At 41.9% G+C, this 27,242-nt stretch overlaps 2 long non-coding RNA genes across 2 annotated transcripts; both read right to left on the bottom strand.

Annotated features, from left to right (window-relative positions):
- Positions 1-950: 950 nt before the first annotated feature.
- LOC123482881 lies at positions 951-18,557 on the bottom strand. Its single transcript, XR_006657996.1, has 4 exons — positions 18,363-18,557; positions 10,634-10,639; positions 5,458-5,461; positions 951-962 (listed from the first exon to the last, which is right to left on the bottom strand). It is a non-coding gene; the product is annotated as an uncharacterized LOC123482881 (long non-coding RNA).
- A 1,675-nt stretch (positions 18,558-20,232) lies between these two features.
- Positions 20,233-21,007, bottom strand: LOC123482882. Its single transcript, XR_006657997.1, has 3 exons — positions 20,793-21,007; positions 20,617-20,676; positions 20,233-20,314 (listed from the first exon to the last, which is right to left on the bottom strand). It is a non-coding gene; the product is annotated as an uncharacterized LOC123482882 (long non-coding RNA).
- Between the last annotated feature and the right edge of the window lie 6,235 nt (positions 21,008-27,242).

Below are 27,242 nucleotides of genomic sequence, written 5' to 3' on the forward strand. Positions count from 1 at the left end.
TTGAGCCTTGGAGGCTGCTCTGTGTTGTGTTGTGTTGAGCCTGGGAGGCTGCTCTGTGTTGTGTTGTGTTGAGCCTGGGAGGCTGCTCTGTGTTGTGTTGTGTTGAGCCTTGGAGGCTGCTCTGTGTTGTGTTGTGTTGAGCCTGGGAGGCTGCTCTGTGTTGTGTTGTGTTGAGCCTGGGAGGCTGCTCTGTGTTGTGTTGTGTTGAGCCTGGGAGGCTGCTCTGTGTTGTGTTGTGTTGAGCCTGGGAGGCTGCTCTGTGTTGTGTTGTGTTGGGCCTGGGAGGCTGCTCTGTGTTGTGTTGTGTTGAGCCTGGGAGGCTGCTCTGTGTTGTGTTGTGTTGAGCCTGGGAGGCTGCTCTGTGTTGTGTTGTGTTGAGCCTGGGAGGCTGCTCTGTGTTGTGTTGTGTTGAGCCTGGGAGGCTGCTCTGTGTTGTGTTGTGTTGAGCCTGGGAGGCTGCTCTGTGTTGTGTTGTGTTGAGCCTTGGAGGCTGCTCTGTGTTGTGTTGTGTTGAGCCTGGGAGGCTGCTCTGTGTTGTGTTGTGTTGAGCCTGGGAGGCTGCTCTGTGTTGTGTTGTGTTGGGCCTGGGAGGCTGCTCTGTGTTGTGTTGTGTTGAGCCTGGGAGGCTGCTCTGTGTTGTGTTGTGTTGAGCCTGGGAGGCTGCTCTGTGTTGTGTTGTGTTGAGCCTGGGAGGCTGCTCTGTGTTGTGTTGTGTTGAGCCTGGGAGGCTGCTCTGTGTTGTGTTGTGTTGAGCCTGGGAGGCTGCTCTGTGTTGTGTTGTGTTGAGCCTTGGAGGCTGCTCTGTGTTGTGTTGTGTTGAGCCTGGGAGGCTGTGAGGCTCAGACTAGCTGAGAAGCAGCTGTTCCAGACAGAGGGTTACCAGCAGGGGGAGGAGCCCACCCACCATCAGGGGTGAGAGGGCCCAGCTGTGGCCTACAGCCCGGCTGATTCACACATACACACTAACACGCACACCTGCCTGCTGTGCTGGGAGCACTCACACACAGATGCAGGAATACACACACACATACACACACACACAAACACCTGCCCCCCCCCCCCACCCCCCACTTGCCCGCTGGCCAATCACAGGGAGAAGCGTTGCTACGTGTGTACCAGCAACATCTGACCCACCTCAGGATACACACCAGGCGGGTGTATCAGCGAGAAAAATCGCACGGCCCGGAGCGACCAGGCGCCCAGCTGCCAACAGCTGGTATCATCTCCTGTGTGTTTCTGTTGCAGTCAAAGACCAAGCGGGCTTATTCGTCACACACACAAACACACACACACACACACACACAAACACACAAACATACACACATACACACACACACACAAACACACAAACACACACACACACAAACACACAAACACACACACACACAAACACACAAACACACACACATACACACACACACAAACACACAAACACACACACTCACACAAAAACACACACACACACAAACACACACATACACACACACACACACAAACAAACACGCAAACAAACACACGCACACACACAAACACACACACACAAACACACACACACAAACACACACATTCTCATCTCTTTCCCACCCCCCATCCACCTTCCTCCTCCCTTTGCTCTATCTAATTCCCTCTGGCAGAGAGACCTATAAAAATCAATAGGGAAAATGTCCTGAAACAGCCAATCTAGCAACCATCTGCCCCCGTACTCCACTGAGACAAAGCTCCCAGTCCCCGGGGAGAGGAGAGGGAGCAGGAGAAAGCACAACACAGGTACAAACTCAATTACTCACTAACACTAAAATACTCTATGAATTCCTACTTTATGGATGGACGTGGGTTGGAAACAGATTGGCTATTATATTGTTATTACATTGTAACTATTAGTAATTGAATCTTTGTCATTGACAAAGGATAAAGACCATAAGTAGTACTTAGTAATTGTGACAGGACTAGATAACAACATGCTTAGAACATAAGTCACTGGAGACAAAAAATGTAGCAACATAGCAACATATTTGGTATGAACATTGATACTGACAACAAATAAAGCGTTGCTTAATATCCTCGGTGCAACAAATGTAATCCTCGTCATATGTAACCACTGAGTGTGCAACTTCACAATGTCACAATTCATAATAGTTATTGCATGTACCTTTTTCCTATGGCCACTGAAATTGTAATTAAATCCCGCTGTCTTGGCTTGCTGTGCTGACTAGGTTGTTAAGGATGGCAGGTAGCCTAGCGGTTAGAGCATTGGGCCAGTAACCGAAAGGTCCCTGCTTCGAATACCCGAACCGACAAGGTGAAAAATCTGCCCTTGAGCAAGGCAATAACCCTAATTTGCTCCCCTCCACCCATATCCTATCTTACCATATTGATGGTTTTGTCCTACATTGTGAATGTTTACTTAGCAGATACTGTCTGATTATAATGAAGGATCTGGATTCTGTTAACACATCCTGCAGGCTGCACAGCAGTAGGATGTGTCCCAAATGGCACCCTATTCCCTTTATAGTGCACCACCAGGCTCTGGTCAAAAGTAGCGCACTATATAAGGTGTCATTTGGGACACAACCACAGCCAGGCCATGTTACGGCACAATATGTTTCACAATAACTGTTTGCAAGTTGAACTGGCTAGTTTGTAAGAATATTCCTGTCTGATTACAATGTCAAATCAGAGATGGACTGTAGCGATGGCCTTAATGCACATTGTGTATACCGTGTATGTGTGGCCTACAAAGGCATGCAGGCATCAGTGGTGGAAAAAGTCTCCAATTGTCATACTTGAGTAAATGTAAAGATACCTTAATAGAAAATGACTCAAGTAAAAGTGAAAGTCACCCAGTAAAATAGTATGTGAGTAAAATAAAATTAAAAAATGGTTTTAAATATACTTAAAGGGGAAGTTCACCCAAAACACTTCCTGGGCCTTTATAAATAACACTTGTCATTACGCCAGACAGTTTTTGGGTTCATTGTTTGAGTATTTACTGTAGATTTCTGTATTTTTATATAAAAATGCAGAATTTCCGAAATTACCTAAAATGTGTGTATTAAAAACGGTGTATGTATTGTTACATAAACAATGATTGGTGTCTCGTCATTGAATTGCCAAATACATGTGTTGTTTAATGTAGAAAGTTTAAAAAAACAAAGACCTACTTTGTGTGCAAAGGTCTTCCACATAGTCTGTAATTCGGTAGATACTCTTCTTCATGGTTTTAAGATGGATAATTACAGGAGGCGGGACGAAGGAGCGTCTTACTATTGGTCTTCAAGAAAGGAAATCAGAATGAAAGGAAGTAAACAAAGAGATGGCAGCTAGCTGGGCTAGCTGTTAGTAATCTCTGAAGTAAAGTAAGAGATGGCAGCTAGCTAGGCTAGCGGTTAGTAATCTCTGAAGTAAAGTAAGAGGTGGCAGCTAGCTAGGCTAGCGGTTAGTAATCTCCAAAGTAAAGTAAGATATGGCAGCTAGCTAGGCTAGCGGTTAGTAATCTCCAAAGTAAAGTAAGAGTTGGCAGCTAGCTAGGCTAGCAGTTAGTAATCTCCAAAGTAAAGTAAGATATGGCAGCTAGCTAGGCTAGCGGTTAGTAATCTCCAAAGTAAAGTAAGAGTTGGCAGCTAGCTAGGCTAGCAGTTAGTAATCTCCAAAGTAAAGTAAGATATGGCAGCTAGCTAGGCTAGCGGTTAGTAATCTCCAAAGTAAAGTAAGGCTAGGTGAATAACTTTAGTAGTCGAGTAGCTGAGTGACATTGGCCAAAATGAAGTGCAATAATGTTCTGCTCAGATACAAATACACCACACATTTCCACTCTTTTCCTGACTGCGACGGAGCTTTGTGTCAGGCATGGATGCAGGCCATCCGACATCCGGCTTATGGTGTCGATACGATGCCTGAAGTCATTCAACAGCTGTGGATGACCATGTCCAGTGATCACTTTGTGGCCACTGACTACAATGGGGACCGGTTGAAACCGGGTTTTGTTCCCATCTTCTTTCCACCATGGACTGGAAAGCTCCAATTCAAAGTCCACTATATATACAAAAGTATGTGGACACCCCTTCAAATTAGTGGATTCGGTTATTTCAGCCACACCCGTTGCTGATAGGTGTATAAAATCGAGCACACAGCCATGCAATCTCCATAGACAAACACTGGCAGTAGAATGGCCTTACTGAAGAGTTCAGTGACTTTCAACTTGGCACCGTCATAAGATGCCACATTTCCAACAAGTCAGTTCATAAAATTTCTGCCCTGCTAGAGCTGCCCCGGTCAACTAAAAGTGCAGTTATTGTGAAGTGGAAATGTCTAGGAGCAACAATGGCTCAGCCGCGAAGTGGTAGGCCACACAAGCTCATAGAACGGGACCGCCGAGTGCTGAAGGGCGTAGCACGTAAAAATCGTCTGTCCTCGGTTGCAACACTTACTACCGAGTTCCAAACTGCCTCTGGAAGAAATGTCAGCACAAGAACTGTTCATCGGGAGCTTCATGAAATGGGTTTCCTTGGTCGAGCAGCCACACACAAGCCTAAGATCACTATGCGCAATGCCAAGCGTCGGCTGGAGTGGTGTAAAGCTCCCCGCCATTGGACTCTGGAGCAGTGGAAACGCATTATCTGGAGTGATGAATCATGCTTCACCATCTGGCAGTCTGACGTACAAATCTGGGTTTGGCGGATGCCAGGAGATCGCTACCTGCCCCAATGCATAGTGCCAACTGTAAAGTTTGGTGGAGGAGGAATAATGATCTGGGGCTGTTTTTCATGGTTCGGGCTAGGCCCTTTAGTTCCAGTGAACGGTACATTTAACGCTATAGCATACAATGGGCTCCCGAGCATCTCAGTGCTTGAGGCGTCACTACAGACCCCCTGGTTCGATTCCAGGCTGTATCACAACCGGCCGTGATTGGCCCAGCGTCGTCCGGGTTTGGCCGGTGTAGGCCGTCATTGTAAATAAGAGTTTGTTCTTAACTGACTTGCCTAGTTAAATAACGGAAAAATAAAATGACATTCTAGACGATTCTGTGCTTCCAACTTTGTGGCAACAGTTTGGGGAAGGCCCTTTCCTGTTTCAGTATGACAATGCCCCAGTGCACAAAGCGAGGTCCATACAGAAATGGTTTCTTGAGATTGGCAATTATTGGTGGCTGCGTGCAGTGTGACTGCTATGTAGACCACCATTCAGGGGTGTATTCATTCCGGTAAACTCATGGGCGTAGAAATCAGAATGAATAGAACAGGCTTGGAACCTCTCATGGGTACACTTGCAATGGCTGCCTGGTGTTGTCACAAATAAAATGTTATTTGTCATATGATTTGTAAACAACAGGTGGAGACTAACAGTGAAATGCTTACTTACGGACCCTTCCCAACAATGCAGAGAGAAAAAACAGAGAAATAATAGAAAAGTAAAACATGTAATAATAAAAGTAATAAATACACAATGAGTAACGATAACCTGGCTATATACACGGGGTACCAGTACTGAGTCGATGTGCAGGGGTAATTGAGGTAGTACATATAACTAGGAATAAAGTGACAGAAACAGCAGCGTATGCAGTGAGTAATACAGTTTGTGGAAGAAGGGTCAATGCAGATAGTCCAGGTAGCTATTTGGTTAACTATTTAGCGGTCTTATGGCTTGGGGTTAGAAGCTGTTCAGGGTCCTGTTGGTTCCAGACTTGAAGCATCGGTACCTCTTGCCGTGCGTGATGCAATCATTTCCATGGTAATGTGGAATGTTCATTCAAATGATGCTAACTGATGTGGCTCATGCAATGGAATGTATTTTTTGAAATGTCAGTTGAGTTGATTCAACAAATCACAGCACAGGTTGATGGGTACACTTCCTGCTTTTACTTTATGCTTTTACTTCCTGCTTTGCTCCTATGGGTACACTAGCAATGGCCGGCAGTCCACTCATTATGCCATCATTGTCTTGAATGGGAACACCCGTTCTATTCAATGAGGGGATTTGATTCATCTGGCCTGGGCGCCCAGGTAGACGTGTTTTGCACCGGGGGAAGTTTTGGAAGCGTGCTCCCTCCCAGGCCTGAGCCAGCACATGGAGCAATGAGTAGGAGGATACTGTGGGAAGATCTCAATTGCATGCTCCTCGCGTATTCTCTCCTAGTCTCCTTCTCAAAACAGCAGAAGAGAGTCTATTTTACATAACCCCACAGTTCTCAAACCTTATACCAAGAGAGCTACCATCCTATAGGTTTTCAATCAAACCCAACCCTAATCAAGCTCACCTGTTGGAGTGAGAACCTACAAGATGGTTGCTCTCCGGGAACATGTTTGTAAATCCCTAGTCCAACTAATGATGAGTGACAGTGTGAATGCCATAGTAACTGTGTAATTGTTGTTTTATAACTATTAACTACAATGTTATTTCTTGAAAGTGTTATTCGTATATAACACTATGAGCCTCCTCAACTTCCTGGAATACAATGTAGCTGCTGCTGAGGTCAGGGTAGTTAGATATAATTGTTGCCACCACAGAGGCTGGGAGTACCAGTCGTTGGTCTTGACCTAGATGTTCTCCCCTCAGCATCCACTCCAGGGTGATCTGATAAGAGAGCAGTCTGTATTGTCTACAGAGACAGAACATAAATACATGACAATGTTATGTACAACAATCAAGAAAATAAATAGGCCTAGGACTATACAACATAAAATGTAGCAGGCTCAGGGATCATTAAGCATATTCATTTATAAGCCTTATTGATGATGGCACAGTACATTTACGTTTAGGGCATTTAGCATACACTCTTATCCAGAGCAACTAGCAGGAGCAGTTAGGATTAAGTGCCTTGCTCATGGGCACATAGACAGTATTTTCACCTTGTCAGCTCAGGGATTCGAACCAGCAACCTTTCGGTTACTGGCCCAAAACTTTAACCGAAAGGCTACACGCTGCAATACTATTGACGGCTCTCTTCGTCTCGTATACTTGAAGACTGTATAGCCAACTTATTGTTCAAAGGCTGTTAGTGGTCAAGTGTGAGGCTGCTTTTCTTATTGTGTGGGTTTACAGGCTAATTAGGATGTTATTGGTATAAAAGCTTGACTGGCAATTGCAAGCAACATGTTCTTCTCTACTACCACTATTGACTTTATACTTCTTACGCTGTTTGGTAATATAAATGATTGTTTATGTAGACCCAGATTGTGAAGTGCGCGTTCCATACATTCTATTTCTATGGCGCGCATCCACTCGTTCTAGACACTGTTTACCTAGCCAGCATGTCATCATTGTCAGACTAACTTGAAGAGGAGTAATAGTAGCCAGTTGCATTATGGGATGTAGGCAGGATACTGGAAAATACAGTTGGAAGGATGTCATTAGGTAGGCTATTTATTTTCATTTTAGAGAGTAATATAAATATCTTGTGAGTAATATTAGCCAAAACACTTAGGCTTCAGAGAGCTTCACATTTGGACCTTCGTTTTCAGTTGATCCTGGGCATTCTGAAGAAAGTCTCCAACACAGCCGAGACATTCACTGTCTGTTGGTAAAGGTAAGGAAACATATGTTTACATTGCCAAAGCTTGTGAAATAGAGAACTCACAAAAGTGAAATAAACAATCAGAAATAAACATTAAACATTACACTCACAAAGGTTCCAAAGGAATAGAGACATTTCAAATGTCATATTATGTTTATATACAGTGGTGTAATGATGTGCAAATAGTTAAAGTACCAAAGAGAAAATAAATAAAAAGAAATATAGGTTGTATTTACAATGGTGTTTGGTCATAACTGGTTTCTCTTTCCTTGTAGCAACAGGTCATAAATCTTGCTACTGTGATTGCACACTGTGGTATTTCACCCAATAGATACAATTTGATTTGTTTTCGAAATCTTTGTGGGTCTGTGTAATCTGAGGGAAATATGTGTCTCCAGTATGGTCATACATTTGGCAGGACGTTAGGAAGTGCAGCTCAGCTTCCACCTCATTTTGTGGGCAGTGTGCAAATAGCCTGTCTTCTCTTGAGAGCCAGGTCTGCCTACAGTGGCCTCTCTCAATAGCAATGCTATGCTCACTGAGTCCGTACATAGTCAAAGCTTTCCTTAATTGTGGGTCAGTCACAGTGTTCAGGTATTCTGCCACTGTGTACTCTCTGTTTAGAGCCAAATAGCATTCTAGTTTGCTCTATTTGCTCTTAGTCAAGTAATTCTCTTTTTGTTTTCTCATGATTTGGTTGGGTCTAATTGTGTTGTTGTTGTCCTGGGGCTCTGTGGAGTCTGTTTGTGTTTGTTAACAGAGCCCCAGGACCAGCTTACTTAGGGGACTCTTCTCCAGGTTCATCTCAATGTAGGTGATGACTTTGTTATGGTAGGTTTGGGAATTGCTTCCTTTTAGGTGGCTATAGAATTGAATTGCTCTTTTCTGTTTTTTTATAATTAACGGGTATCGGCCTAATTCTGCTCTGCATACATTATTTGGCTTTTTACATTGTACAGAGAGGACAATTTTGCAGAATTCTGCATGGAGACTCTTAATTTGGTGTTTATCCCATTTTGCGATTTCTTGTTTGGTGAGCAGACCCCGGACCTCACAACCATAAAGGGCAATGGGTTGTGGAAGTTAGCTATGGCGCTGATGTTTAGAATTTGTATTTGTGGTCCTGGCAAATTGACCTTTTTTGGAACACCATTATTTTTGTCTTACTGAGATTTACTGTCAGGGCCCATGTCTGACAGAATCTTGCAGAAGATCTAGGTGCCACTGTAGGCCCTTCTTGGTTGGGGACAGAAGCACCAGATCATCAGCAAACAGTAGACATTTGACTTCAGATTCTAGTAGAGTGAAGCCGGGTGCTGCAGACTGTTCTAGTGCCCTCGTCAATTCATTAATATATATTTTGAAGAGGGTGTGGCTCAACCTGCATCCCTGTCTCACCCCACGGCCCTGTGGAAAGAAACGTGTGTTTTTCGCCAATTTTAACCGCACACTTGTTGTTTGTGTACATGGATTTTATAATGTTGTATGTTTTTACCCCAACCCCACTTTCCATAAATTTGTATAGCAAACCCTCATGCTAAATTGAGTCAAAAGCTTTTTTGAAATCAACAACGCATGAGAAGACTTTGCCTTTGTTTTGGTTTGTTTGTTTGACAATTATGGTGTGCAGGGTGAATACGTTGTCTGTCGTACGGTAATTTGGTAAAAAGCCAATTTTACATTTGCTCAGTACATTGTTTTCACTGAGGAAATGTATGAGTCTGCTGTTAATGATAATGCAGAGGCATTTCCCAAGGTTGCTGTTGACGCATATCTCACGGTAGTTATTGGGGTCAAATTTGTCTCCACTTTTGTGGATTGGGGTGATCAGTCCTTGGTTCCAAATATTGGGGAAGATGCCAGAACTGAGGATGATGTTAAAGAGTTTAAGTATAGCCAATTGGAATGTGGTCTGTATATTTTATCATTTCATTGAGGATACCATCAACACCACAGGCCTTTTTGGGTTGGAGGGTTTGTATTTTGTCCGTAGTTCATTCAATGTAATTGGAGAATCCAGTGGGTTCTGGTAGTCTTTAATAGTTTATTCTAATATTTGTATTTGATCATGTATATGTTTTTGCTGTTTGTGCTTTGATTTAAGGCCAAAAAGATTGGAGAAGTGGTTTATCCACACATCTCAGTTTTGGATAGATAACTCTTTGTGTTGTTGTTTGTTTAGTGCAGGGTTTCCCAAACTTGGTCCTAGGCCCCCCCTCTAGGTGCACATTTAGTTTTTTGCTCTAGCACTACACAGTTGATTCAAATAACCAACTCATCATAAAGCTTTGGGTATTTGAATCAGCTGTGTAGTGCTAGGACAAAAAAACTAAACCTGCTCCCAGGGGAGGCCCAGGACCAAGTTTGGGAAACCCTGGTTTAGTGTGTTCCAATTTCCCCAGAAGTCGTTAGATTCTATGGGTTCTTCAATTACATTGAGCTGATTTCTGACATGCTTTTCCTTCTATTTCTCTATTGTTTTAGTGATTCGCCCTATTGAAGGTGTAGACTCAGGTTTTCTGGGTCTCTATGTTTTTGGTTGGATAGATTTCTCAATTTCTTTCTTAGGTTTTGCATTATTCATCAAATTTGTCATTGTTGTTAATTTTCTTAGGTTGTCTGCTTGACATTTTTTTATTTGATAGCGAAGCTGAGAAGTCAAATATACTGTTTAGGTTTTCTACCTCCAAGTTTACACCTTCACTATTACAGTGAAACGTTTTGTCCAGGAAGTTGTCTAAAAGGGATTTAATTTGTTGTTGCCTTATTGTTTTTTGGTTGGTTTCTATACTACTTTCCTTCCGTCTATAGCATTTCTTGATATTATGCAGTTCCTTTGGCTTTGATGCCTCATGATTGAGTATTGCTCTGTTCAAGTAGACTGTGTTTCCTTGACATCTGCTCGCTCCTGTCTCTCTCTAGCCATTTTCTCTCGGTCAGCCCGCAAATGGAACAACTCAGCCTCAGTATACTCTGGTTCAAACCAATATGGCACAACAGTACCATTCTGAAAATAAGGCAGGTCTCCAATTTCATCTTCGTTCTCGATCTGACATTCTTTACTCTAACTAAATTTAACAAGGGCGTGAGAAAATACAATTATTGTTTACATCCTTCAACCACACCCACCTCGGAAGTCCGGCGTCCTGACTCACGCCACGCATTAATCTACTTCCTGGATTTCAATACGAAAATAACCAAATGCATTGGTAAAAATGTACCTACTGAAATAAATTCGCTGAAAAATTGTGCAGAGAAAGTCATTATAAGGACTATTGCGGTCATGGGAGGCCAGAGCGGTGTGTTTGGGCGGTATTTTGGGCCTCCTGTAGCTCAGTTGGTAGAGCATGGCGCTTGCAACGCCAGGGTTGTGGGTTCGATTCCCACGGGGGGCCAGTATGAAAAATGTATGCAGTCACTAAAACTGTAAGTCGCTCTGGATAAGAGCATCTGCTAAATGACTAAAATATAAAATGTGAATGTATATCTTGTAAGGGTTGGTGTGAGGTGTTATCCAGGTGCAGTGCAGGATAGACCGTAGGCAATGATGGTGAAACAAGGATCTTTACTGGTGGTCCCAAAAGCCAGGATACAAAACAACGGACTATACACGAAAACAAATGAGGAGCACATAGGTCTCCAAAAAACAGGCTGACAGCAAACAATACAAAATACTAACCCTGACTGAAAACCACAAAGACACAGGGAGAACACTTCTTGAGTACCTGTCCTACCGTCTCGTGATCAGACACTGATAGGTACTGCTTGACATCAAGGAATTAGCAGAGTAAACTGAGCAAGGGAAGTGAGGGCATATAGACACAGGTGACACCAATAGGCAGATAATTAGCCCCGTGTCACGCCCTGGCTCTGGGACTCTTATATGTTGAGCCAGGGTGTGTAGTTTCTATGTGTTTGTGTTTCTATGTTATTATCTAGCTCTTGTGTTTCTGTGTTGGCCGGGGTGGTTCTCAATCAGAGGCAACAAGAATCAGCTGTTGCTTGTTGTCTCTGATTGGGAACCATACTTAGGCAGCCTGTTTTCCACAGTGTTTTGTGGGATCTTGTTCCGTATGGTTTGTATTGTAACCAAGGACTTCACGTTTCGTATTGTTTGTTGTTTTGTTTCGTGTGGTGAAAATAAAGTATGTTCACTTATCACGCTGCGCATTGGTCCACTTCCTCCGACGATCGTGACAGAAGATCCCACCATAACTGGACCAAGCAGCGTGTCCAGGAGCCAACGCCAGAGGTGACTCTGATGGATGTCCACCTCGACTGGGTCAAGCAGCGTGTCCAGGAGCCAATGCCAGAGAGGACTCTAGCGGATATCCACCTCGACTGGGTCAAGCCGCGGGAGGAGGAGAGAGGTTGGACTTGGGAGCAGAGGAGCGAGAGTCTGGCGAGAGCCATGGAGGCCTGGTCCACGGGGATGAGAGACGCCCAGAAATTTTTTAGGGGGGGGGCTCACGCCGTGGACGACGGGGCAGCAGGAGGCCGGGATAGAGTGGTTCAGCGGGTTGGCAAAGGAGGCCACCAGGTTACGGGAGTCACTGGTCACCAGGGGGAGGGAGAATGTAGAGGCACGGCGAGAGGTACTGGGGTGTGTTGCCAGTCCGGTCCGGCCCGTTCCTGATCCCCGCGTAGGGCCAGTGGTGTGTGTCCCCAGTACGGTCCGGCCTGTTCCTGTCCCTCGCACCGAGCCTGTGGTGCGCGTCGCCAGCCCGGTCCGGCCTGTTCCTGCCCCTCGCGCCAAGCCAGTAGTGCGCGTCGCCAGCCCGGTCCGGCCTGTTCCTGCCTCTCGCACCAAGCCAATGGTGCGCGTCGCCAGCCCGGCCCGGCCTGTTCCTGCTCCCCGCACCAAGCCAATGGTGCGCGTCGCCAGCCCGGTCCGGGCTGTTCCTGCTCCCCGCACCAAGCCAGTGGTGCGCTTCGTCAGCCCGGTTCGGCCCGTCCCTGCTCCCCGCACCAAGCCAATGGTGCGCGTCGTCAGCCCGGTCCGGCCCGTCCCTGCTCCCCGCACCAAGCCTGTGGTGCGCATCATCAGTCCGGCACAGCCCGTGCCTGTTCCACCGGTGCCTGGTCCGGCACCGGTCAGCTGCTCCACTCCGGAGCTAGAGCAATCCGCTCCACCAGTGTTCAGTCCAGCTCCGGCCAGCAGGGCCAGACCGGACCAGGGGCGCTTTGGGGGGTTTGTTGGAGGGTGGGGGTCAAGCCCGGAGCCGGAACCGCCTCCGAGGAGGAATGCCCACCCGGCCCTCCCCTGTTCGGTTTATGTTTGGCGCGGTCGCAGTCCGCGCCTTTGGGGGGGGGGGGGTACTGTCACGCCCTGGCTCTGGGACTCTGTTATGTTGAGCCAGGGTGTGTGGTTTCTATGTGTTTTGTGTGCTAGGGTGATTATCTAGTTCATTTGTTTCTATGTTGGCCGGTGTGGTTCTCAATCAGAGGCAACGTGTATCAGCTGTTGCTTGTTGTCTCTGATTTGGAACCATACTTAGGCAGCCTGTTTTCCACAGTGTGTTGTGGGATCTTGTTCCGTATGGTTTGTATTGTAACCAAGGACTTCACGTTTCGTATCGTTTGTTGTTTTGTTCGTGTGGTGTTCTCAACAAAATAAAGTATGTTCACTTATCACGCTGCGCATTGGTCCACTTCCTCCGACGATCGTGACACCCCGACTGTGAGTGGGGAGGTGCCTATTGTTGTCAGAGGATGACACCTAGTGGGTCGCTCCGGAACTGCAACCCACTCCTGTAACAATTTCTGATTGACTTAGATGCAATCAGCTTATTACCTACATCTAAATACTCAAGCAATGAACCTAAAAACTGTCTGGGGTACTGACAAACAACCAGGCAAGTGTTATAAAGGGCCCAGAAGTGTTTTTGGGTGAACTTCCTCTTTAAGTATCAAAAGTAAATGTAATTGCTAAAATATACTTACATATCAAAAGTACAAGTATAAATAATGTAAAATTCCTTATTTTAAGCAAACCAGACAGCACAATTTTCTTGTTTTTTATTTATTTACAGAGAGCCAGGGGGCACACTGGATCAGAGGCAGGAGTCCGCCAGATCAGAGGCAGTAGAGATGACCAGGGATGTTCTCTTGATAAGTGTGTGAATTTGACCATTTCCCTGTCCTGCTAAGTATTCATATGGAGTAAAAACTACATTATTTTCTTTAGGAATGTAGTGAAGTAAAAGTAGTCAAAAATAGAAATAGTAGAGTAAAGTATACACATAACAAGGTACAGTGTTATTACAGTCCAGGTAAGCATTGCAATAACTGTGAAACTTGTTTGTGTATTCACATTTCAATTTATATGCATTAACTATGCAAACAAACTCAAATAATTTGTGACTAAATCTCCCCTTACCCTGGCCTTTAAATAATATGTAAATGTTCACCTATATATTTACATGACTGTTATGTAATAATGTAAAGTAGCCAAGGTAGATTGTTCCCTTTCCCCTGAAATGTTTATTTAAAAACAGGCAGCTGATGTATGCCTCAATATGCCCAAATGATTAATTACATCCCCAATCAACACACTTCTGGTAATCATAATAAAATTATTCACAATCCATAAGGCCTAGAAGTACTGTATAAGAATTAAAATGGTTTGTGATTAGCTTTGATAAAAACAGTGTGTATTTTAAGGGAAAGCAAAACTTTTTGTATATTATTTTTCCCTCAAGCTACAGATACAGAAAGTATTCATACCCCTTGACTTATCCACATTTTGTTGTGTTACAGCCTGAATTCAAAATGGTTTAAATTCATTTTTGTATCACCCATCTACACACAATACCCCATAATGACAAAGCATGTGTTTAGCAAAGTTTTTTTTTAAACAATTATACAGAAATATCTATTTTAAATAAGTATTCACAACCCTGAGTCAATACTTTGTAGAAGCACCATTGACAGTGATTACAGCTGTGAGTCTTTCTGGGTAAGTCTCTAAGAGCTTTCCACTCCTCGATTGTGCAACATTTGCCCATTATTATTTTCAAAATTCTTCAAGCTCTGTCACATTGGTTGTTGATCATTGCTAGACAACCATTTTCAGGACTTGCCATAGATTTTCAAGTAGATTTAAGTCAAAACTATAACTCGGCCACTCAGGAACATTCACTGTCTTCTTGGTAAGCAACTCCAGTGTAGATTTGGACTTGTGCTTTAAGTTATTGTCCTGCTGAAAGTTTAATTCATCATAATTATATCCTGAAAAACTCCCCTGTCCTTAACAATTACAAGCATACCCATAACATGATGTAGCCACCACTATGCTTGAAAATATGGAGAGTGGTACTCAGTAATGTGTTGGATTGGATTTTCCCCACACGTAACACTTTGTATTCAGGACAAAAACTGAATTGCTTTGCCACATTTTTTGCAGAATTATTTTAGTGCCTTGTTGCAAACAGGATGCATGTTTTGGAATATTTTTATTCTGTACAAGCTTCCTTCTTTTCACTCTGTCAATTAGGTTAGTATTGTGCAGTACCTTCAATGTTGTTGATCCATTCTCAGTTTTCTCCTATCACAGTCATTAAACTCTGTAACTGTTTTAGTCACCATTGGCCTCATGAGCGGTTTCCTTCCTCTCCGGCAACTGAGTTAGGAAGGACACCTGTATCTTTGTAGTGACTGGGTGTATTAACACACCATCCAAAGTGTAATTTATAACTTCACCATGCTCAAAGGGATATTCAGTGACTGTTTTTTGTTTTGTTTTTTTGCCCGTCTTCCAATAGGTGCCCTTCTTTGCGAGGCATTGGAAAACCTCGCTGGTCTTTGTGGTTGAATCTGTGTTTGAAATTCCCTACTCGACTGAGGGACCTTACAGATCATTATTTGTTTGGGTTACAGAGATGAGGTAGTCATTCAAAAATCATGTTAAACACTATTATTGCACACAGAGTGTGTCCATGCAACTTATTATGTGACTTGTTAAGCACATTTTTACTCCTGAACTATTTAGACTTGCCATAACAAAGTGGTTAAATACTAATTACTCAAGACATTTCAGCTTTTCATTTTTAATTAATTTGTAAAAATTTCGACTTTGACATTATGGGGTATTGTGTGTAGGCCAGTGACAAAACAATCTACATTTAATCCATTTTAAATTCAGGCTTTAACACAACAAAACGTGGAAAAAGTCAAGGGGTGTGAATACTTTCTGAAGGCACTGTAGAACAGATAGTCCACACGTTGAGTTCAGTATTACACAGTGGGTGTCCAGTTAAAGCCTGCAAACTTAAACCACAAGAGAAGTCGCCTAGGAGCTGTGTTGTGTTGGGAAAGCTGTTACATCACAGCCCCCGAGTTCCTGTTGGTCTCATGTCCGAACACTTCTTCCGTTAAAACCATACTCGATGGTGTGTTTAATGAATTACAGTGAAAACATGTTTTAGGAGTATTAAATGTGTTCAAAATAAGTTATTTTGAAGCCTGGAAGGTTCGTGTGCTTCCTGTTCGGCTACAGACTTCAACTGAGTGAAGGAAGTATGTTGCTGCGTTTATATAGCCATCTAAAAATAGCTCACCTTTCACTGCTATGTATGAACAGAGTGACAGCAACACAGAGCCAATAGCGGCTCTCCATTCATTCTAACTCCTCCCTTTTACCTATTTTAGCGCCGCCTTAATTGGACGCCAGTGAGATCATCAAACCCTATTTACCTTATATGGTCACGCACGGAATTGATTGACAACAAACCACTCCCCCCTCCGAGTCGCTTGGCTCGCTCCGCTCACTAGACAGCTAGCCCGAGCTACTCGCCCAGTCGCCTGATTAAGCTACTGCAGCCAGTGGAAAAAGCAACCTGGAATTTATAGAGCGAAGATTGCATCTCTGGCAATGCGGAAATAGATGGACGTTTCAAGTCACCGAGCTGGCATCCCACTCCTGGACTGAAGACCTGAGAGTTAACGCTAGAGAAAAAAGGATTGCAGTTCAGTGACATAATATTCAACTCTTCTTTTTCTGTTGTTTATAGTGGTTCTTCTGTGTATTATTTAGTTCCAGTGGTATATAGAGATATACTTTCTGGTGCATGGACAGACGCACAGAGCAGGATCTGAATACATTTTTTTTTTGTTAATCCCTCACCATACAAAAGTGGGGTTGTATTTTTTCCGGTGGATCAAAGTAAATTATTTTCAAATCGCGCATCAACATGGACGTGTTGGCGAATTACAGTATTTTTCAGGAACTCCAACTCGTGCATGACACTGGCTATTTCTCTGCAATGCCTTCGCTGGAGGAGAACTGGCAGCAGGTGAATTACTGCTTTTTCTTTACTTTACAGTAGTAGCCTAGTATTTGTAAATCATCACTTGTACGCTGCTGAGGCTCCGGAGCTCGAGCTGCTGAGTTGCGGCGCTCACATGTTAGCCCATGCAGCCTGTCATGAAAACATTCTCAAGTTGATCACACCAGCAGGCAGCACGGTCTAGAGGGAGAGAGGCTGCTATGGACGCGTCTGTGATATACTATCTAGTTTGTCTAGCTCATCTCTGTCTTAAACGGCTCTTGATTGCATCTCGCTTGCCGATTGTAACGGGTTTATACTGCAATGAATGACAAGCAATGTCTTGTTGGAGACAAGTCTGCATTCTTCATGTTATTTGATTGTTTTTGTTGGTTATATGAATGGATCATAGCACCTTGGTTGCACGGTAGGCTATAATAGTGCTATAATTTGGTTTTAAGCACAAGACGCTATTTGAATAACATTGTGATGGTTTATAATTGCAGTGGTTTTTAGTGTATTGAATGCAGAGCGCGGATCGATACGGCCGTCTGTCATTCGTTCTATTTGGTTTATTCCTAAATGATGGCAACCAACCTGAGAGCTTGTGGCACACACAAAATTGCACGTCTGTCAGGTGCGATTTTAGAAGGCGTGGGGCAATTCAGGGATCGAAGTATGACACTTAACTAATAACAAGAGACTTGTTCTTAAATAATGCATCCGCATCTGTCAGATTACTTGGTGTTTTCAGCCTGTTGGTACGAGAACCAACTCCAGATAGTGATGTAGAATATATTCTAACGCCGAGCCGGGAGGATGTAGGCGTGAGGGGGATGAGCAAGTCTGCATGAGGAGAAGAGTGGGTGTTTGTGTGTGTGTGTGGTAACCTAGTGAACGTATAGTGCTTTTGGTTGGAAATCCACTCTCACCAGTGAGCCGAATGGAGCCTGTGATGTTACTGGAAAGCCGTAAAAAAAAAAATATCCCCTGTATTTGTCTCTGTGTCATTGTGACATGTCGCGCTTGACATGTAGGCAAACCACTCATTCATTAGAATGAAGTCGTCCGCAGGGCTGGCAGTGGTACAGTGAGCACACACAGGCATGGCCAAGAAGGCAGACGTGCCAACGCTACTGCCAGTCACCACTTATCCCACTTCTGTGGGTGACTTACTGACACTAATTCACATGACTAGATCCTACTACTATTTGGTCAAATGATGCTATTGGTTTATAGGAAAGGAGGGGTTGTGATATTACTGTGTAATAATAATCGGTGAGTCATTTCATGGAATGAGCTCAGGTATCTGTTATTTTTAAAGATGGAGACTGGTAAGCTTTTGAGTGCTTGGCCAGTGTTACTGATTCGGTGCGCGTGGTGAGATGAGCGCTTGTGAGTCGGTACTAGAGCTCCACTCTGCTGTGCGCACGGCTGCACGTATCGGCTGGTCTCGGGTTGATGGGCTGTCTCCCCCAACTCATTGCAATTCCATGTGCTCAACTGCGGGAAATGAATCGGCTGGTTATTTATCGCTAGTGTGTGAGCGTGAAAAGGATCCAGCAGACCCCCTGAGCCCCCCTTACACACACACACACACACACATACGTGTTTATAGACAATATCAGGACTTATGACAAAAATGTGACATATTGGGACATGCCTTTCCCAAGGTCCAAGAGACCTGGGAATCAGAATAGTTTGGTCCCATGATTCTAGGAATACATCCATCTGTTGAGATTTTGTCTAGGGCTATATTTTGTTCAGACCTGATTTTAATAGTATATGAGGACTTTTCGGGTTCATGTGACATATAAGGCCCATAGCAACAGCAGCCCATAGATACACACTGATTTTCAGGTTTATGTGACTTATGAAGAACCTGTAAATAGGGTCTGTATTTGAACGTGGTTCCGGTTACATGTTGAAATGTCTGCATAAGAATCATAGGTGTACAATACTTAACTAAAGCTTTAAAAAAATTATAATAATAATCATGCTCACCAGATAGGTAACCTTCAACAGAAATGCCTATCCATGTTCACATAGCTCATAAATATAATATATTCTCAGTCTACTGTTTAAGTCGTATTATTGTTATTTATAACAATACATTTGCAGTCAATATTCATGTAAAAAGAGAGGAACACTTTATGCCTTACTTTTATTGAGTGCCAGGCGAAAATATGCAAATTAACAAATCAATTGAACACCCAGAATAGACCACCTACACTTTGCCTCCTTCCCTGCTATGCACAAGGCAGTAGAAATGGCATGTTTGAAATGAATGAAACTCTCTATTAAAGCATCCAGCTTCTATGAAACATGACAGTGTACATTCAGCTAACCTGTCTAAATAACATAGGGATTTCACATCATAGTTACATAGTGCAAGTTACCATACACAAGGCCTGTTACAAGCACCCATTGAAATGGTAATAGTTTAACAGTAATTTAAACACCTTGCCACATTCAACAACTTGTGGTTAAGAACAAAGTGCTTCTGAAAACTTAGGAACAATAACAATCCCTTTAAGTACTGTTTATCTCTTTTCCCTGTCAATGAAAGCAGAGTATTAACATATATCATCAACTGTTATCCCAAAAAATGTGACCATAAGTAGCAAACATATGCTCATTAATAGCCCTCAATTATACATAAACATACAAACATGTGGGATCTACAGTCGAGCCTATGTGGCATGTTTGTACAAGAACCAACAATATAAATCATTTAAGGAAAATAAAATAATATGAACATGAAACCCACAGATATTAACACTATCTGAGGAGAAGCTGATTGAAATTGGAATTGAATGGTACCTGAGCTACAGTTGGCATGCTCTAGTTCTATCTATTCATCTTCCTTTTTAATGCTACATTTCTGTTGTGGATGTAGTATTTGATAGCAACCCAGTCTCTGTCTTTCAGAGCTACTGGCTCTGCTTGGAGGCAGAGTCACAGTCCTTTTTACCTGGTATTCTGCAGCTTGTTATGAAATTAAGCAAATGCCGCTCAACAGCTTTCACTTCATCACCTGTCCACTTGCTTCTCACCTTCACAGCTTTCATAAATGGAAACAAAATACAACTGATTAACAATGAGCTCTGCTAAAGTGACAAATGGAGGATATGATACAAAGGATTCTAGTTAGTAGTTCTATGATGTTATCAATACATGTGAATACAAAATGCTTACTAACCTTGCTTTCCCTTTGGAGCACTTTGAGATGCTTGGGATGTGACTATTTTACCATGTCTTGGTTGTGTGTTGCTCATGTGTACGTTATCCAAGGTGCGTTGACTCAGGAGTGCCCTTCATGTTGTCCAGGGTGGTTGACTCAGTAAGTGCCCTCCATGTTGTCCAGGGTGGTTGACTCAGAAGTGCCCTCCATGTTGTCCAGGGTGGTTGACTCAAGTGCCCTCCATGTTGTCTCCAGGGTGGTTGACTCCAGAAGTGCCCTCCATGTTGTCCAGGGTGGTTGACTCTGGTGTTTGCCTCAGAAGTGTCTGGTCCCTAGAAGTCTCTGTTGTTGAGCCTTTGCAAAGTAATAATGAATGTGATTATGTTCTATGAGCTTCATGACAATACGTTTGCTTGCTTGTATTATTCACTGTAAACAACCTCAATGTCAGGCAATATGCAATTCTACATTAGATATTAACTGATATTTGAGATATAAACATAAACTGATTGCAAATCCATAAATGTGGAATTACTTATCACCACCAATGTGATTGTTAAAAAACAGATAGAGGATCATTTCGATAATCCCCACAGAAATGTGCATTTATGTGACATAACTTAAATATATTACCACATATATACAAGTCAGGATACCTTTGCATTCATGTAGGTCAGCAATGGTTTCTTCACTGGAATCATCATCACTCATTTCTACTTCATATGGTTGGGTAAAAAACATTTACGGCCAATTATTTAAATTAAGGACTAACAACACTTATAATAGTTATATTTGAAGTGGCTAAAAACTATATTTCAAACAAAAATTTTACCTTCAGGATTGACCTCAATGTCATCCAGCCCTTTCCCCTGCAGGTAAGGCAGTCTTCCTTTTCGATTGCTATCAACAGTTTGCTGACTTTTGCGAGCTGCAGGGTACTCTCTGGAAGCCGATAGAATTCTCTATGGACACGGATGTCATGTCCTAGAAAGGTGGCAAGTTGATCCATTTCATTTTCTTTGAGGTTTAGTAGTGTGGACAAAGTGGCGACTTATTTCCGCCCAATCTTGTTGAGGTGAGTGCCTCTGGGTTCTTTGCACCACATTGTTTGAATACTTGCGAAAGCAGTCAGAGCCTCTGTAATGGGAAAGGACACCTGGCCGTGTAAACATGTACACATTTTCTTTGTGGACTTGACACTCTTTTCTGCTTATCATGAGGAGGTCCATAGCAGTGATCATGTCAGGGGTTAGAAGCACTGGAACCTTTCTTGACCTTTTACCTCGAATCTCAACTATCTCAAAGTGCTCTGCAAGCTTCCTCTCGAAGTCAGTAAGGCCCCTCACAATGTCTGGATTCAGCTCTGTAAGATCCCTGGATGTGAAAGACTGAAGCTCCATTTTTGAAACTTCCCCTTCCCTCCTTCTGTTAAATAGTACTACCTGCATCAAAGTCACTTTAGGAAGATTTCCAAAGCTTTTGCTGTTGGGTTCTTCCTCAAGGTCCTTCATACACTTAGCACGCTCAGTAGCAGAAACGTGTGCAACCGACACATCCTCTGTAAAGGGTCAAACCTGTGGTTTATTCCATTTGGCTTGTTGAAGTGTACCCAATGCGGCAGCTGAAATGGACTCTGTCCACTTTTCCTGATGTAAAGTGGCAAATTGCTTTGCAGACTCTGCAACAGCAGGGCGATTTGCAGTGATGGCATTGCATTGAATAATGCCTGCAACTTTGGCTAAACTGTGTCCCAATTTCAAAGCCAATGATGGGATTTTATACGAGTTGCTTTCAACATCATAACCAGCAACATATCTTACTGCCTGTATCACATGGGGAAAGTTACAGGGCATAACAAGGACTTCGGTGCTCTTCAAAGGTGTTATAGCCCTTGCCGTTATCAGTAGTCTTGCCATCGCTCTAATTTTTTGGCGTATGTAGTCATTCCTTCTCTCATATGGTTTCCTGGAATTCAACAGTGACTCGCCGATACAAAGGAATTCAGTTTCACTCCTTACAACCGAGGAAACGTCATCCTGGTTCATTTCACAAGCAATCTTCCAAACAGTTTCCTTAACTGAGTCAGGTCTTGGTAAGTGCAGTTGAATCCATTTTCGCCCAACTTGAGGCTCTCCCTCAACAGACTTCTTCGGGCAGTTTCTCACATGTCTCCATAGGAATTTCTTGCATACAGTCCTTCGCAAAATTTGCAGTCACGGTAGTCATCAGATGGTTTTGCATTACTAGGTCTTTTACAGGCAACCATCTCTCCAGTGCCACAGCTTGCCACTTCAGTATTATGGTCAAAGTTTCATCTCTTCTTAAGAGAGCGTAACAACTCTCTTCTTTTGTGGGATCCTTTATTAAAACTGAAAGCCATTGCAACATCAGGCTTTTCACTGTGGATGGATTCGAGGTGTCTTGCCAATTTATAAATGGCCTTTTTACAATAAAGACAAAATTGCTTCTTGTTGTACTTGCTTCCTTTTGCTGTTATTGACAAAGGTGTGACATTTATGAAGCTTTTCTGGTGTGATGTGTTCTCTGATGAATTGCACTACGCTTATTACTGAAGTACAAGGATTGCTGCGCATCTTTGAATAACTTAATGTTCTTGGCTTCTCTGAACTGGTGGTACTATCCCCACTGTGTGCTGTAACATTCCCTAATGGTTTGTTCTCTGACAATTTGTGGTGGAGATTCTTTTCTGTGGTTTTATATTCCTTACTACAAGAACTTGTAGTACTTATAATAGAAGCATCCGAGGAATTGCCACATGAGTCTGGAAGATAGTCTGCAGCATCTGAAGATTCATCAAGGTCTGAAAAAAAAAAAAAGCATCTAATTCTGTCAATAACTTTATACATGTATTAATACCTAGGGTATCATACTCCCCTACAGTACCATCACTTGTGCATAACACCTACATACTCACAGAAAAATTTATTCTAGTAAACTGATTGAAAGACCTCTGTCTCTCAGCTATCTTTTCTCATAACGATCCTCACAACGATCATGACGGCGCCTCAGATTTTGCAGATGGCGGCTTTTTCTAAGCTGTACAAATTTCTACAATGTTTCCTCACATCAAAAATACCACAATGTGTTAACAAAGAACATGAACTATTTTATCTAATGACAAGAATGCAGCTTTCTTACCTGCTTTGCAGTAGGACACTGGAAGGGTACAATTCCACTGGACTTGCTTGCCTTGAATGAAATTATGAAGAATAAATATTTGTTTTTAATAACACAGTACCGTAACAGTAAATTAGGATATTATACATTATACTGTATGTGAAAATAATTTGGGTTAAGAAATTGACAACTGTTTTATAGATTACCTATAAATGAAAAAATGAATATGTGGATCTGGGGTTTTCAAGCAAGACTCTATAGAAATGGTTAAAACTGTACAATATCTGCTAACCAACAATATGAGGACCGTGTAACACACACACTCTACTCTGGTTGGGTCATACCATATCGGGACGTCATCTGAAACACATTTACGCCTTGAACAGACTAAGTACAAAATGAGGAGATGACGACTGAACACATCTAGAGTCAAGGTTCCTGACTTTGAGTTATCCTTTTGATGTCAAAGAAAGCTCACAACCTTAAAAGTAATGTAAATGGATCAACTGCCATATGAATTAAATCACGCAAATTGATAAGAAATATGTTAAATGGGCAAAAACATTGCCCCAAAAATACAAAAACATAGGCATTAGAGAGAATAAAGATTAATTTTATGTTTTGAGGGGCGGTTAGTTCTGTCAAATGGTCGGGCTAATTTTGTTTATGCTATGATATCGAAACAAGTTATGGGAATTTTGATATTGTGAACATTTTACACAAATGGATGGTTGTAATACAGTAAAAAGCCATTTAATTCATATTTTGGAATGAACTGAGACAACAATTTAATTTAAATAGAAAAGATCTACAATAAATATGTAATAACCTGTTGGAAGGATGAAGTGGATCTCTGTCTCACTTCTGGGTCTGCTGAAGGTTGAGCTGGGATCTTGTCACTTGGTGTCTGCAACGAAATACAACAATAACATGTCAGAAATATTATGTTTTATAATATAGATCATATCTATTTAGTAAACTAATGATCATACTCAGTTCAGTCACAATATATTCCTACCACCTGTCAATCATAATCGCCTTTGAGGTGAGACTCATTGCTGAGGTCAAGGGCTGCATTGACCACAGATGTTAGGAAAGATAATTCATACGTGGATCTGGGCTTTTTATGCAAGACTCTATAGAAATGGTTAAAACTGTACAATATCTGCTAACCAACAATATGAGGACCGTGTAACACACACACTCTACTCTGGTTGGGTCATACCATATCGGGACGTAATCTGAAACACATTTATGTCATGAACAGCCTAATTACCAAATGAGGACTTGACGACTGAACACATCTGGAATCAAGGATCCTGACTTTGAGTTATCCTTTTGTTGTCAAAGAAAGCTCACCACCTTAAAAGCAATGTAAATGGATCAACTGCCATATAAATTAAATCACGCAAATTGATAAGAAATATGTTAAATGGGCAAAAACATTGCCCCAAAAATACAAAAACATAGCCATTAGAGAGAATAAAGATTAATTTTATGTTTTGAGGGGCGGTTAGTTCTGTCAAATGGTCGGGCTGATTTTGTTTACGCTATGATATCGAAACAAGTTATGGGAATGTTGATTTTGTGAAAATTTTACACAAAAGGTTGGTTGTAATACAGTAAAAAGCCATTTAATTCATATTTTGGAATGAACTGAGACAACAATTTAATTTAAATAGAAAAGATCTACAATAAATATGTAATAACCTGTTGGAAGGATGAAGTGGATCTCTGTCTCACTTCTGGGTCTGCTGAAGGTTGAGCTGGGATCTTGTCACTTGGTGTCTGCAACGAAATACAACAATAACATGTCAGAAATATTGTGTTTTATAATATAGATCATATCTATTTAGTAAACTAATGATCATACTCAGTTCAGTCACAATATATTCCTACCACCTGTCTATCATAATCGCCTTTTGGGGTGAGACTCATTGCTGAGGTCAAGAGCTGCATTGACCACAGATGTTAGGAAAGATAATTCATATATGGATCTGGGCTTTTATGCAAGACTCTATAAAAATGGTTAAAACTGTACACATTCTGCTAACCAACAATATGAGGACCGTGTAACACACACACACTCTACTCTGGTTGGGTCATACCATACTCGGACGTAATCTGAAACACATTTACGTCTTGAACATCCTAATTACCAAATGAGGACTTGACGACTGAACAATCTGGAGTCAAGGTTCCTGACTTTGAGTTATCCTTTTTGTTGTCAAAGAAAGCTCACAACCTTAAAAAGTAATGTAAATGGATCAACTGCCATATAAATTAAATCACGCAAATTGACAAGAAATATGTTACATGGGCAAAAACATTGCCCCAAAAATACAAAAAAACATAGGCATTAGAGAGAATAAAGATTCATTTAATTTTGAGGGGCGGTTAGTTCTGTCAAATGGTCGGGCTAATTTTGTTTATGCTATGATATCGAAACAAGTTATGGGAATGTTGATATTGTGAACATTTTACACAAAAAGGTTGGTTGTAATATAGTAAAAGCCATGTAATTTATATATTGGAATGAACTGAGACAACAATTTAATTTAAATAGAAAAGATCTACAATAAATGTGTAATAACCTGTTGGTAGGATGAAGTGGATCTCTGTCTCACTTCTGGGTCTGCTGAAGGTTGAGCTGGGATCTTGTCACTTGGTGTCTGCAACGAAATACAACAATAACATGTCAGAAATATTGTGTTTTATAATATAGATCATATCTATTTAGTAAACTAATGATCATACTCAGTTCAGTTTTAATTTATTCCTACCACCTGTCAATCATAATCGCCTTTGGGGTGAGACTCATTGCTGAGGTCAAGGGCTGCATTGACCACAGATGTTAGGAAAGATAATTCATATGTGGATCTGGGCTTTTTATGCAAGACTCTATAGAAATGGTTAAAACTGTACAATATCTGCTAACCAACAATATGAGGACCGTGTAACACACACACTCTACTCTGGTTGGGTCATACCATATCGGGACGTCATCTGAAAGACATTTACGTCTTGAACAGCCTAATTACCAAATGAGGACTTGACGACTGAACACATCTAGAGTCAAGGTTCCTGACTTTGAGTTATCCTTTTGTTGTCAAAGAAAGCTCACAACCTTAAAAGTAATGTAAATGGATCAACTGCCATATGAATTAAATCACGCAAATTGATAAGAAATATGTTAAATGGGCAAAAACATTGCCCCAAAAATACAAAAACATAGGCATTAGAGAGAATAAAGATTAATTTTATGTTTTGAGGGGCGGTTAGTTCTGTCAAATGGTCGGGCTAATTTTGTTTACGCTATGATATCGAAACAAGTTATGGGAATTTTGATATTGTGAACATTTTACACAAAAGGTTGGTTGTAATACAGTAAAAATCCATTTAATTCATATATAGGAATGAACTGAGACATCAATTTAATTTAAATAGAATAGATGTACAATAAATGTGTAATAACCTGTTGGAAGGATGAAGTGGATCTCTGTCTCACTTCTGGGTCTGCTGAAGGTTGAGCTGGGATCTTGTCACTTGGTGTCTGCAACGAAACACAACAATAAATATTCTGTATTATACTCTATTTAATCAGTGTATACAGTTGAAGTCGGAAGTTTACATACACTTAGGTTGGAGTCATTAAAACTCGTTTTTCAACCACTCCACAAATTTCTTGTTAACAAACTATAGTTTTGGCAAGTTGGTTAGGACATCTACTTTGTGCATGATACAAGTAATTTTTCCAACAATTGTTTACAGACAGATTTTTTTCACTTATAATTCACTGTATCACAATTCCAGTGGGTCAGAAGTTTACATACACTAAGTTGACTGTGCCTTTAAACAGCTTGGAAAATTCCAGAAAATGATGTCATGGCTTTAGAAGCTTCTGATAGGTTAATTGACATCATTTGAGTCAATTAGAGGTGTACCTGTGGATCTATTTCAAGGCCTACCTTCAAACTCAGTGCCTCTTTGCTTGACATCATGGGAAAATCAAAAGAAATCAGCCAAGACCTCAGAAAAAATTTGTAGACCTCCACAAGTCTGGTTCATCCTTGGGAGCAATTTCCAAACGCCTGAAGGTACCACGTTCATCTGTACAAACAATAGTACGCAAGTATAAACACCA

This window comes from Coregonus clupeaformis, chromosome 40 (genome assembly GCF_020615455.1).
Source record: "Coregonus clupeaformis isolate EN_2021a chromosome 40, ASM2061545v1, whole genome shotgun sequence".
Classification (NCBI taxonomy): Eukaryota; Metazoa; Chordata; class Actinopteri; order Salmoniformes; family Salmonidae; genus Coregonus; species Coregonus clupeaformis.